This window comes from Notamacropus eugenii, chromosome 7 (assembly GCF_028372415.1).
Source record: "Notamacropus eugenii isolate mMacEug1 chromosome 7, mMacEug1.pri_v2, whole genome shotgun sequence".
Taxonomy (NCBI): domain Eukaryota; kingdom Metazoa; phylum Chordata; class Mammalia; order Diprotodontia; family Macropodidae; genus Notamacropus; species Notamacropus eugenii.
The window spans coordinates 121,811,046-121,825,902 of record NC_092878.1 but is presented as its reverse complement, the minus strand read 5'-3'; the positions used below and the strand labels follow the sequence as shown (position 1 = coordinate 121,825,902).

The 14,857-nt window shown below is 40.5% G+C and overlaps 1 long non-coding RNA gene across 1 annotated transcript; it reads right to left on the bottom strand.

Moving 5' to 3' along the window:
• Nucleotides 1-4,395: 4,395 nt before the first annotated feature.
• Nucleotides 4,396-14,542, bottom strand: LOC140513906 (uncharacterized). Its single transcript, XR_011970412.1, has 5 exons — nt 14,465-14,542; nt 9,803-9,905; nt 6,147-6,298; nt 5,731-5,814; nt 4,396-5,610 (listed from the first exon to the last, which is right to left on the bottom strand). It is a non-coding gene; the product is annotated as an uncharacterized lncRNA (long non-coding RNA).
• Nucleotides 14,543-14,857: the final 315 nt, after the last annotated feature.

Sequence of the window (14,857 nt, the reverse complement as noted above, 5' to 3'; positions counted from 1 at the left end):
AAAAAGGGGAGGGACAGTCCTAAAGGAGTGTGCAAGTAGCTTAAATTTAAATCATGAATACTGAATAAAATCTCATTGAAATGCACCTATGGGTAAGATTAATGTAGCACACACCTGGCCTAGTTTCTCTATCTTATTTATTATTCTTTTTATTTCTGGTATATTCTCTGGAGCCTACAGAGCATTAATAAAAAAATAAAATGCTGAGTACAAATATGAATTTACTGCTATCAGAGTAGTTACTCTACTTTGTAATATTAATACACCATTTCATTTAATTAAAGCCAATAATCCACTGAAGGCTTCTGGGAGTCACTCTTTTTTTACAGCCTGGTGTAACAGAAAAAAACCCATACTTGGAACCAGAGAACCTGGTTCTAGTGCCAGCCCTGTTATTTCCTAGCTTTGTAACTTTGTGCAGGTCCCATGACAGCTAGGTGGTCCTGGACTGGAATTGCAAAGATCTGAATTCAAATCCTGACTCTAATGCTTAACTAGCTGTGTGACCCTGAACTTAGACTCAGTTTCCTCATCTATAACATGGGAATACCACACTACTACTACTACTACTACTACTACTACTACTCTACTACTCTATTACTACTACTTCTACTACAACTACTGACAGCTAACATACAGCGCTTGCCGTGTATTAGCCACTGTGCTAAGTGCTTTACAAACATCTCATTTGATACTCACAACAACCCTGAGAGGCAATAATCATAACAGTGATAACTAATATGAAGCTATGTATCAGGTACTGTGCTAAGTGCTTTATAATTATTATCTCCCTCTTCACAATAACCCCATGAGGTAGTCCTATCTTTCCCGTTTTACAGATGAAGAAACTGAGGCCTGAGAAGTAAAGGCATTTGCTCTGAGGTCAGATTTGAATTCAAGTCTTTGTGACTCCAGGTCCAAAGCTCTCTCCAACGTGTCCCATAGATACTTTATTTCACTCATATTGAACATCACTCTGGAGAAGTAGGAGCCAGTAGCCAAAAAGCTACACCTGCCCAGGCAAAGTCAAGGGCAAAGCCAAGCAATTCTCTGAGGCATATATCAATACTATAAGTAATGAGGGCAGCTTGGTGGCACAGTGGGTAGAACTCTGAGCCTGGTCAGGAAGATTCATCTTCCTGAGTTCAAATCCAGCCCCAGACACTATCTGTGTGACCCTGGGCAGGTCATTTAACCTGTTTACCTCAGTTTTCTCATCTATAAAATGAGATGGAAAAGGAAATGGCAACCACTCCAGTATCTTTGCCAAAAGAATCCCAAATGGGGTCACAAAAAGTCCAACATGATTGAAATAACTCAGCAAGTAACAAAACAATAGGCACTCTAATGTGAACATACCCCCTATGCACACTATTTTTTCCTGACCTTTGGCCCATATAAAATCCAAGGGAGGCTTATAACTATGCTCCTCCCTTTATTTGGGGCCATCTCCAGTCATCCCAATCTATATGTGGCCACTGGACCCCACATGGCTCTGGAGGAGAAAGTGAGGCCTCACTTAGATCCAATTCACTTGCAAGTCATGACATCATCTTCCCAAGAATGAAGGAAAAAAAACAACAATTTTTATTTAGTTTCTAGATTGGAGAAGAGACAGATAAGTTTAATCAATGCTTGATTAATAAAAACATTAAAAGTTTTAATGTGTTAAAATATAAATTTAAACCCTCTTACCCAACAATTAATATAATTAATTCATGTAATTAATTTTAGTAAACTATAATTTTTTTCTGAACAGATCTCATTTTAATAGTACACCTTACTTTAGGGAAAGTATATTTGGCCCACTACTGGAATTAGCTGCCTGAATCGTCTACATAATTGTTTAACCCCAAACATCCATGATATGGGGGACAAGAATTTTGTACTTCTGTCATAGATTACACTAAAGAGCTGAGAAAAGTGGAACTCCTTTTATACATATAGATACAGAGGGAAGACAGCTCCTCTCTCAAAATATTTTGTTTTGAAGAGATTCCTCATTGAGTCTGGTGTCTAGCTTTTCCTCAGTGATGTAAAATATTATATTATATATTTCTGGTGCATCTGAATGTTGAGTTGCAGTTTGGTTGCATCAATTAATTATATTATTATATATTATAAATTATAATTAGTGTTATCTTTGAGGTGGTATGCTGTAGAGCAACGAGATTATTTCAGTTTCCTACTACTTACAAACTTATGCAATCTTCCTTCTTCAGCAAGTGACCACCAGTGCTTGGATTTGGTCAGAAAACCTGGGGGGTTCAAGTCCTAACTTTATTTATTACCTATGAGTTCCAGAAAACCACTTAACATTTTGAGGGCTTCAGTTTCTTTACATGCAAATGTAAGAATTGTACCTAACTCTTTCTAGCTCTGAATCCTTACTCCAGAATTAAAATCCTTTCTAAATTAGAGCTAATTTACAAACCCAATATAAAAATGTTTGTTTTGTCAAATTAATCTTCTTAAAATGTAGGTCTGACCACATCACACACATACTCTTCCCCACACCCCCGTCCCCATTCAATAAACTCCACTGGCCCCTTTTCACCTTCAGCGTAAAATGCAAAATCCTCTGACATTCAAAGTCCTCCATAACCTGGTTCCCGCCTAGCTTTCCAATCTTCTTACACCTTAGTTCCCAACATGTACTCTTGGATCCAGTGACCCCAGCCTCCCAGTTGTTCCTTTACACAACACGCCCCATCTTTAGATTCCAGGCGTTTCACTGGTTGTTTGCATGCCTGGAAAACTTGCTCCCTCCTCATCTCCGGCACCTAGTTTCCTTCAAGTCCCAGCTAAAAGCCCATCTTGTCTCCTGATCCCCCTTAATGCTATCCTCTCCAGTTAATCATGGTTATATCTTGTCTGTACATAATTGTTTTTCACATCATCTTCTCTGTTACATTGTGTGTGAGCTCTTTGAGAGCAAAGATTGTCTTTTGCTTTTCTTTGCATCTTCAAGGATTAGTACAGTCCCTGGCACATAGTAGGTGTTTAATAAATATTTATCAACTAATTAGTTATGTGATCCTAGTTTAATTAATTAATCAAACTTCTCTGTATTAATTTGGATTATATGACCTTTAAGCTTCCTCCCCACACTAAAATTATATGATTCTGCTCTTTGTAATCTGTATGTGAATAGATTCAGGACCAATCTGTGCCCCTAACTTTCTGAGCCATTGTCCATCCTCTGGCTTTCAGTGCTTTCTGTTCTTCTAAAAATCTCTCAGAAAAAGATCTCCAATCTTCCAAAGCCAAACTTAGAAAAAAGTCACCTCAGTTCTCTGCTTCTATATCCTCACCTTCCAATTAACTTCTCAGTCCCTTGAAACCTGGCTTTTGACTTCACTTTTTGACTCAAAGAGTTCTCTCCATGGTTACCAGCAATCCCTTAATTGCTAAAAACAACCAGATGACCTTTTCTTAGTCCTCATCCTTCTTGACCCCTTCAGCTTTTGACACTGACTCGTGCCCACTTAGACTCACTGTCCTCCCTCAACTCTGGTGACACTGACCTTCTCCTATTCTCCTCCCCCAACATGCATGACTGCTCTTCCTTACTCCACCCTATTGCAAAGTGTTCCCCAAGGCTGAGTCCTGGGCCACTTTCTCCTTCTTCATCCTTTCTCTAGGTGGTTCCGTTGGTTCAGCTCAATAATCCCTATGGTGGTTACTCTTAAATCTATACAACCAGCCCTAATTTTCCCCTTGAGTGCCAGTTCTGGGCTAGAAATCATCATGTAGATGCAGGCATCTCAAAGTAAACATTCCCACAATGGAATTCATTATCTTCCCTTCTAAGCCCATTCTTACTCCAAAGTTCTATTCGTTTCTCTTCTCTGAGTGTGAAGTTTGTTGTTGACTTGGAGGGAAAGTGGAGCCAACACACCGTTGGCAACAGTGGAGCAGAAAAGGAGTGGGCAGCTTTCAGAGATTTGGCATACAGCACTGTATTTGCTCATCTGGGTCAGAACACTTGCAAACACTAAGACTGGTTTGATGAAAATGATGGGGAAATTCAGAAGCTCCTAAATGAAAAACAAGAACTCCACAGAATTTACCAGCAGGATAGTTCATCTATTTTTTTTTTTTTTTGCTGCAAAGATATACCTTTATTTTTTTTTTATTTTTTTTTTTATTTTGTAATGTTTAACAATCACTGCCATACAATTGCGATTTTATCCGTCCCCACCTACTCCCCACTACCCCCCTCCCTCCCCACGACTGCATACAATTCTGTATAGATTCTACATATACTTTCCTATTGAGTATATTTTCACTATAGTCATGCTATGTAGTCAGACTAAGATAAATGAAAGAAATCGTATAACAAATCAGAACATGATACACAAACACATACACATACACAAACATTAGTTCATCTATTTTTAAGAAGGCAACATTTAATTCCATCAAAAGTAAAGTACAAGCAAAACTTAGAGAGATGCAGGATTCCTGGCTCAGTAAGAAGGCAGATGAAATTCAGTTTTATGCTGATAGTAACAATCCAAAGCACTTTTATGATTCCCTGAAAGTTATTTGTGGACCAAAAACCTATGGTGCATCACAACTACTCAGTGTTGATGGAACCACATTGACTAGTGATAAGGACATGATCCTAGAGAGATGGGCTGAACACTTCTTTAGTGTTCTCAACAGACCATCATCAATCAATGCTGAGGCTACTGACCGTTTACCTCAGGTTGAAGTCCTTAGCTGAACTTCCAAATGAAGAAGAGGTTTTGAGGGCCATTAGGGTCCTTTCATGTGGAAAAGCACCTGGTGCAGATTCTATTCCAGTTGAGATTTACAAGGTAGGGGGTCCATTGTTCATACAAAAGTTAACTGAAATTTTCCAGGTTATAAGGCAAGAGGAGGTTATCCCCCAGGAGTTCAAGGATGCCTCCATTGTCCATCTCTATAAAGGTAAAGGGAATAGATCGTCCTGAGACAATCACAGAGGGGTCTCTGTCTTAGCCATTGCTGGCAAGATTCTTGCTAAAGTCCTTTTTAATAGGCTGATCCTTCACTTGAAAGACAGTCATATACTTGAGAGCCAATGTGCCTTCAGACCTTTCTGAAGGAACAGTTGATATGTTGTTTGATGCCCAACAATTCCAGGAGAAGTGCCAGGAGCAGAACAGAGGTCTATACCCAACGTGTGTAGATCTGACCAAGGTCTTTAACATTGTTAGTCATGAGGGCTTATGGAAAATTATGTCAAAATTTGGTTGCCAGGAGAAGTTCATCAATATTGTATGTAAATTTCATGATAGCATCTTTGTCCAGGTTCTGCATAGCGGACAATGCTCTCATGCCTTCCCAGTCACCAGTGGAGTGAAACAGGGCTATGTGCTTGCTCCTAAGCTTTTTAGCATGATGTTTTCAGCCTTGTTGTCAAATGCTTTCAATGAGGATGAACACGGTTTCAAAGTCAACTACTGTACTGATGGTAAGTTCTTCAATTTGAAAAGACCAAAGTGGAGGGAGCGTTGGTACATAATTTGGTTTGCAGATGATTGTGCCCTCCATGCAGCCACTGAAGCTGAGATGCAACAAAGTATAGATCAATTCTCCGCTGCCTGTGCTAATTTTGGCCTAATAATTAACAGCAAGAAAACACAAGTTCTTTATCAGCCACCACCACACCATCCATATGTGCAACCATCAGTTACAACAAATGGAGAAGTTTTGAATGCAGTAGATAAGTTCACTTACCTTGGTAGTGTACTTTCCAAGGATGTACACATTGACAATGAAGTTGATGCATGCATTGCCAGAACTAGCTCAGTGTTTGGAGGCCTCCAAAGAAAAGTTTGAGAGAGAAGAGGTATTAGACTGACTACCAAACTGAAGGTGTACAGAGCCATTGTACTGACCTCATTGTATGCCTGTGAAATATGGACAGTCTACCAGTGCCGTGCTAGGAAACTGAATGGCTTCCATTTGAACTGTCTTAGGAAGATTCTGAAGATCACTTGGCAGGATAAGGTACCAGACACTAAGGTCATTACTCGAACTAAACTGCCAAACATTCAAACTATGCTTCAGAGAGCGCAACTCCAACAGGCTGGCCATGTTGTTCAAATGCAAAATATACTCTTGCCAAAAAGACTATATCACGGAGAACTCACATGGGCAGGCGATCACATGGTGGTCAGAAGGAGCCATACAAGGACACCCTCAAGGTCTCTCTGAAGAACTTTGGATTTGATTGTGTGACATGGGAGGCACTGGCACAGGACTGCTCAGCATGGTGTGCCCACATCAGAAAAGGTGCTGTGCTCTATGAACAAAGCAGAATTGAAACAGCACAAAGGAAATGTAGGATGCACAAATTTGGAATAACCACCCCAAATGTTCACATGAACTATCTATGCTCAACCTGTGGTAGAGCATTCTGAGCTCGTGTTGGTCTGATCAGCCACAGTCGTACACACTGAAACTTCACTTTATCATGGTGATGTCATTTTGGTCCTCTTTGAGAACAAAGGACAACAACCCTCATTTTTATTAGTGTCACCACCATCCTTCTGTTCTCCAGGGTTTGCAATGGCAATCACAGGATCATAGAATCATAGACTTAGAGCTGGAAGGTACTTGAGAGGTCATCTAGTCCAACCTCTATCATTTTACTAAGGAAATCCTCCACCCTGTTCTTTCTCACTTCCCATATCGAATTTTTTTGTTGTTGTTCAGTTGTTTTCAGTTATGTCTAACTCTTCATCACATTTGGGATTTTCTTGGCAGGCATACTAGAGTGGTTTGCCATTTCCTTCTCCACCTTATTTTATAGATGAGGAAACCAAAGCAAATAGGGTGAAGTGACTTGCTCAGGGTCACATAGCTAATAAGTGTCTGAGGCCAGGTTTGAACTCAGGAAGATGAGTCCTTCTGACTCCAGGCTTGGTACTCTATCCACTGCACCACCTACCCTTCCCACCTCCAATTGCTAGCTTTTGTTGATTACACCTCCACTGTGTCTCTCACATTTGACTATCACCTTCTCTCCAATCACATAGCCATCCCCCTATTTCAAATGCCCATAACTTCTTTCTGGACTACTAGAATAGTCTTTTAACTGGACTCCCTAGTTCCAGCCTCTCCCTTCTTCAATCTGTCTTCTACACAGCTGCCAAATTAATCTTCTAAGTCAGGGTTCTCACCATGTCCCTTCTCCAGTCTAGCATCTCCAAAGCCCTCTATTACTTCCAGGATAAAAATATAAATGCTTCTATTTGGCATTAAAGCCTTTTACAATCTGCCTCTGGCCTACCTTTCTTGTCTTATTTTTTTCACAGTGGTCCCCTCCACTCACTCCATGTTTAAGACAATCTGTTCACCAGTCCCAGAACTTGGTATTTTACCTCCTCGTTCTTAGAATGCACTCCTCCTCCCTTTCTGCCTCCTGGTACCCTTAGCTTCCTTCAAAGCTAAGCCCAAATGCTACCTCCTAGGGGAAGCCTTTTGTAAACCCTCTTCTTGTTAGTGATCTTTCCTTTTTCATATTATTTTATATTTATTTCTCTGTTTTCATGTATCTTCAACAGAATGTAAGTGGGGATTGTTTTTAATCTTTGTTTTGTATCCCCATTGCTTAGCATAGTACCTTACACACTACAGGTCCTTAATGAATATTTGTTGAATTGAATATTCATTTAGACCTTAACAGAGAGGCATGGTGCATAGGAAGGCAGTTTTTCAAGCCGCACCTTTGACACTATATATCAGCTGTGTGATCCTGGGCTAGTCACTTCACTTTTTAGTGTCCTCTGAATTCTGTAGGAGCAGTGGATAGACTGCCAGGCCTGGAGTCAGGAAAACTCATCTTCCTGAGTTCAAATCTGGCCTGAGACACTTACTAGATATGTGACCCTGGGCAAGTCACTTGACCCTGTTTGTCTCAGTTTCCTGATCTGTAAAATGAGCTGGAGAAGGAAACAGCAAACCATTCTAGGATCTATGCCAAGAAAACCCCAAATATGGTCACAAAGAGTCCAAAATAACTGAAAAACAACTGATTCTACAACAGTACTTCTCTAAGATTTTAAGCTTCAAAGAAGGTGCTGACCAGCGTTGGTAGAAGGGGCTCACCATACCAAGGAAATCATAGATCCAGTCCCTATCATTTATACCTCAGTATGATTTACTTCTTTACTTCTCTCATGGACTCTCGTATGTTAAATCTGATCATTCTATGTGCAATTTTATTTCTCCCTTATTAAAAAAGGAATTTTGGGTTGGGTATCCAAAGTGTCCCTTTAGGGACACTTAGGGACTTCCAATCCCATGCCCTGTGGCTAAAAAATGTTCCATTTGTAAAAGTAGCAGAAATCAATGAGTAAGCAAAATACATTTCCCAGTGGGGTGTGGGTTTCTGTCCCCATGTTTTAAATATAAATGGTATTTTAAAGATACATGGTGGTATCATCATGGTCCTCCTCGAGAAAGAACCACCACCATACTAAATACAAATGTAAACGCTAAATATAACATTTGGAAAATGGACCTTTTCCCTTACTTGGAGAATCTGAGTCTCTGATGTCCTCTAAGAAAGTTACCCTTTTGTGGCTTCCTCAAAGCAGTTTGGGGGCTTCCTGGCCGAACAGAGAAGCAAAATGCATCAAGATGGTGCATCCCATTTTGAATGATTAAAGAAAAGTGATAATGCTGAAAATGGCCCCTAAAAAAAGGCAACTGAAATTTTATCCTCCTATATTATTCTTTACACAGTATGATTTTTTTTCATCTCTTTCAAATAAAGGGAATTTTTTTTTTAAGTTGCCAAATATGCCAAGCTGTATTTGATTAGTTCTGGGCAGAAGCATGTTTGGGCATTTGAAAACCACAACTGGAACCATCTATTCTGATGGGCTTTAATGCACTGGGTATTTCCTTTCAACCAAACTTGAGAAAAGTACTTTGATATAATATACATATGGAAATATTTTACAACATTCTTAAAAAGTTAGATATTTTTATTCAGCTTATATAAAACACACTTTTCAATGTGTGCAAATGTGGATAAATCAATCCCTTAAAGGATCCATTGTCATTCCTAAATCAGAAAAATTTAGAAAATTTTTTTCATTTTAAAAATCAATCTAAGTTCTTATGACAGAGCCATGTTGACAGTTCACTGTTTTTTATTTAGTCGAATGGCAAACAGTAACAACCGCACCTCCCCAAAAGCCCTTACCTCTTAGTATCTATAGAAACAAAGGAATCTTTGGATTTTTTTTCCCTAAAACGTATCAGTTGTGATGAAACCTATGTTTTGCATAGACCCCTAAATTGTAACTTGTATGCTGGGACAGATTCTTTTGGAGTCTTAAAGATTGTCCCTGCATGTTATTCCTACTCTTTTGGGAGACCTCTCTCTTTCTCTCTCCCTCTCCCTCTCTCCCTCTCCCTCTCCCTCTCTCTCTCTCTGTTTTTTAGTGCTTTTAGAGATCAGACTTAAGAATTGGGAAGGTCAAAGGCTCATCAATCTAGATAGAACTTGAAGGGACCTCAAAGTTATCTAGCTCAAGCTCCTCATTTTACAGATGTAGAAACTGAGACCCAAGGAGATTATGTAATTTACCTTAGGTCACCTAGCTAATCAGTATCAAAGCCAGCCAGCAATATCCCAAATCTCCTTTATCCTTGTATATGTCAGTAAGTCTTCTTGATTTACAAGACAATCAGTTAACATAAAACCCAAACTACTTTGTTTTATTCAACCAAAACACTGTTCCCATGTTTCTGTGAACAGAAATACACATTGGAGGTTTAAAAATATGCTTACATGTTGTGTGGCGGGACCTCAGCTTTGGTGATGCTTGATTGCTAAGGAGTCCTTCACAACCTGGAGGTGGGATTCCTTTAAGTAAACTTACACTTCCATCACCCTGTCAACAAGAGTTCAGTGATTTTAAAATTATAGTGACATGGAGTACTGGGATTATTTTTGAAAGCAAACTCCTGCCCCACTGTGGCTACCACAAGCAACTACATGTTGGCAGCTAACATCAAGGTCGGTTTGTTGTTAAATCGTTTCAGTTGTGCCTGACTTTTTGTGATACCATTTGGGACTTTCTTGGCAAAGATACTGGAGGGATTTGCCATTTCCTTCTCCAGCTCATTTTATAGATGAGGAAACCAAGGCAAACACAGTCAAGTGACTTGCCCACGGTCACACAGCTAGTAAGTATCTGAGACCAGATTTGAACTCAGGAAGATGAATCTTTCAGACTTCTAGCCTGGCACTCTATCCATTGCACCGCTTATCTTTTTGTTTTAAAAAATTGGAATCATTTTTATGATAGCCTCAGAAATCTACAGACTTGCAAATGAGTTTAGTAGCCAGACCACAACAATCACCACCTTTACTTACTTTTATTGGTTGTCAGGTACGGATAAAATAACATGTTTGAGGGGGCATGGGGGGCTTTGTCATTCAGTTGTGCCTGACTTTTCATGATCCCATTTGGGGTTTTCTTGGCAGATATATTGGAGTGGCTTGCCATTTCTTTCTTCAGTTCATTTACAGATGGGGAAACTGAGACAAACAGGGTTAAATACTTGTTGACTGACTACATGATGGTAATCCTAGAGGTAAATAGTGCAAACAGAATTAATTCCATTTTAGAAATGGGCAAGCTGAGGCCTAAAGTAGTTAAGGCCATTGTTCCTGCTATGGCACCATACTTTATATTTGGTGCTTCTATCTCGCTAATACATCAGAAATATGCAGAGTTCATCTACAAGTCTTCCATAATATAACCATAAAATGAAAAGAAACTGAGATAGAAGAATGAAGCTAGTAAGGCAAGTTTCAATGTATTAAAATTAATAAATTCACCAGACTAACCCTGTTTCTTGTGGAATCACTGGATCACAGAGTTCAGAATGCAAAAGACCTTCTAACAATTACAACCACCCCTAAATGGAATGGTTTGCCTCATTAGTTACTGAGTTCTCTGTAACTGGAGGTGATCTTACAGGAACTATTTCCTTGTTCAGAGGAAGGATTCACACTTCAGGTATGGTTAGCCTCCATATTGTCTAATTCTCTTCAACATACAAGGGGCTCAATATTTCAGCTTCTATTTGGAATTCCTTAAAGGATGCATCTTTAAAGAACTGCTAATAATATTTAAGTTCATTTATTCTGTTTCAAGAATAATTGCTGACAAACCATGGTGGACGTATTTTTAAATGAAAAAAGAATAGCCTTAATTTACCCCTATTACCAGTAGCAAACAAGACCTGTCAGTAGTACAATGACAAATTCTTCATCCCTCTGTTGTAACTAAAAGGATTTGAATATTCCTTATTTTATTATAGTAGAAAATTAATTTTCAAATGTAATAATGAGAGAAGCTCCAGGTTCTGTTGTGAAGCCTGAACAATGGAGCAGATTACTTTTCACTACATGATAGGAGGACATTTCTAGAATTCCCAACTCATCCCCACTTCCCTACCCAAAGTACTTTTTCTGAGAAATCACCCAGAATTTGTTTCTCTCTTTGTCAAGGCAGTCTTTATCATCTCAAGGTCTTCTCTTAGGACTTCATCCTGCCTCTTGGCTTCTCTAACCCCTCTGTTGTCACAGTTTCCTTTTCTGCCTTTTTTCATCTGCTCAGACTGTTAAATGCCTTGTTGGCCAGCCCCACTGGTTCCCCAAACTATGTTTCAAGAAGTCCTGAAAGTGACCATCTCTCCACAATGTCTCCAGTTCCCACAGTTAAACGGACCGTGGAGCTGGGACAAGTGGCTAGAGATAACATCAGAAACTACCCGGCTTCCCTTCTTCTCAACCCTACCACATAGAGCAGGAAAGACTTGACATGCAACAATGTCCCACATCTCTCAGGAAACTCTCCAAGGAATTATAGAAGTAAAGATGTACCCAGTTCAGACTTCAGCAAGACTGAAGGTCTTGGTACAGGCATTAAAATGTGAAGGGGAAAGGAAGATGCCAAGGAAACACTTTATACCTTAAAAAAAGTCTGAGGCTTGAATAGCTCAATGAACTTTCTTCAGACATCTTTATAAAGAAACAAACAGAAGGAAGACCAGACAATCAGGATAATTTTGAAAGGTATGTGTAATCTTAAAAAGAAAAATAAGCTGTACATAATAAAGATCTGTAGCTCCATGCATAGTCTCTTGGGGTTTTTTCCCTTTCCTACTAGATATACAAAAACAAAAACCAATTTTAAAAAACGAACTTGTCTCGGGACATAGACCCTTTTAGTACGAGGTGGTACAGTGGACAAAGTACTAGGCCTGGAGTCAAGAAGCATAAAGTATGAATCTAGCTTCAGACTGACTAGCTGTGTGACTGGAAAAGTAAACTAACCTGTCTGCCTCAGTTTCTCAACTGTAAAATATGGATAATAATAGTACCTATCTCAGAGGCTATTGTGAGAATCCAATATGTAAAGTTCCTGGCACACAGGAGGTGCTTAATAAATGTTCCCTTCTGTCTCCAACCATTCACCTACATAAGACCCCACAGTAGTCTGGGAAGTGCACGTTGGCTAAACACCATAAGTAAGGACATTCCTTCAACTAAGGAAACCACTTCTGAACCAAGGTGAATTGTCAAATAGGAAAGACTGGACCTCTCCCACACATCCTGCCTGGCCTGGAAGTAACACACCTCAGAGCTCAGACCCCAAGATCATCAACAAAGAGAGGTTTATGTCAATCCAAGGCCAAGACTGCCCTAGCTGGAAAAGTATAGGTGGCATATGGGCTAAAAAAGAGCATTGTAACACTATCTGAAGGGAACACAGTCACGACCAGCCAAGCTACAGGGAGGCTGAAGACTGCAGCTACCCACCAAAGAGGGAGCCCAAGGTATCATGAGTTACCTGCCCAATAGCAGTTTTAGCCAGAGGTTGGGCTTCTTTCCCAGTCCAATCCAATAGCAGAGCCTGGCAAGGAGCTTGACCCAGTCTCTCAGCAGATGGACTCACTCAGTTGAAGCACCATGCCCAACATGAAACCAGCCCAGCTGAGCAGAGGAGTGGCTCACTCATCACCAGTATTACACTTCACAATGAATTCTGTTAAGGACCTTCCTGAGAAAGAAAGGGTCCTGCATCCTATCAGCTGCGAGGTGCCTTGGCCATGTGTTCCCCATACATGCACTTCACTAACAAGTCACTCCAAGTCCACAGGCCTGGAATTATGGAACTGGGCAAGGGCTACTAGAAATAATCTCATACAAGGATTGGCTGAAACCAGGAGTGCTAAATTTGGAAAAGAGGAAATTTAGAGGGCACACAACAGCTGTCTTCGCACATCTGAAGGGTTGTCACCGAAAGAGGCCTAACACTTGCTGTGCTCATCTCCAGACATCAGTTCTAGGAGAAATGAGCAATAAGGGAGATTTTCATCGTGTCATAGATTTAGAGCTAGAAGGGATCTAAGCCTAAATCCCTCTTTTTAGAGATAAGGAAATTGGGGTTTAGAGAAATGAAGGTCTCTTGCCCAAAGTCACAGAAGTAGTCCAGAGTCAGAGCTGGACTTTAAACCCAGGACCTCTAATTCTTGACCCAGTGATCTTTCCATGATACCATGACCCCTAAGTTCTTTTTAAGGACGTAGACTTCCATTGAATGTACAAAACAATTATAGGGTAAGTTCTGAATGCTATAACCCTAAATCAACTCTATTAATATTATTAAGAATAAATTTAAAAGCAAGAGGTTGAATTCCTATTTATTGCCTCATGAAGTATCTCATTTTGTGGTTCATTCTTTGAGTCATATCCAACTCTTGTGACTCCCTTTGGAGTTCTCTTGGCAAAGATAACTGGAGAGATCTGGGAAACGGAGGCAAACAGGGTTAAGTGACTTGCCCAGGGTCACACAGCTAGTAAATGTCCAGGCTGAATTTGAAATCAGGTCATCTGGACTCCAGTCCCAAAGCTCTATCTACTGTACTATCTACTGTATCTACCCTAACTCTTGAGTTCAGTAAAAAAAGAAAAAAAAAAGATACAGCAAATGAGGACAAACCATGAGTAATAGTGCATAAACTTCATACAAATTGGAAATAATAATACTACGGCCCCGAGGAAAACAATTCTTGAGGTCATGACAGCACTTTTCTTTGCAGTTACTTTGATCGTCTCTATGAAGGGGATGGGTACTTTCTGCCCAAAGGGTAACGCGGCTGACATCATGGAAAAGAAAGGGCATCGGGGCTAAAACACGTCGAGACGGAAGAATCGCCATCAGCTGGGACGAGGCCGGGTGCTCCCTTTTTCCCAATAAAGCAGGTGGGGGAGGCGCCCCTCCCCCCTTCCCTTCCCCCACCAACTGCAAAAGCCAGTGCGCTATGCTACATTAGAACACGGGATCTACAGACCAAAAACCTGCGTTTGAAATACGGCTCTACTTATTACAGGAGTGGATCTTTCAGCCTGTAAAAAAACTGGGGGTTCAATCACCTCTAAAAGGGGCCCTGAGAGCGCCATCTTTCTCCGCAAGCAGAAGTAACGCGCAGAGACTAACACGCAACTTCCGGTCCGGGCCTGAGCTGCCAGGCAACCTAAAGCTCCCACCCACCCGGCCGCCCACTCATGGTCATCCAATCCCGGAGCTACACGACGTCAGAGCCCGCCCAGTTTTTCGGGCGACCAGTGGGGAGCGGCGAGGAGGGAGGGGCTCATTCGTGTCCTCCGCCGTAGCCACGTCGAGAGCTGTGCGGATCCTGGCCGGTTAAACCTTATCACTTAATTGTATCTTAAAAAAATCCCAAATTTCAGAACATCTCCAATATCTGAAAACATTTCAAAATAATTGAGTTCTACGTTTGAGGCTGGGTAAGGTTGCTTGCCACC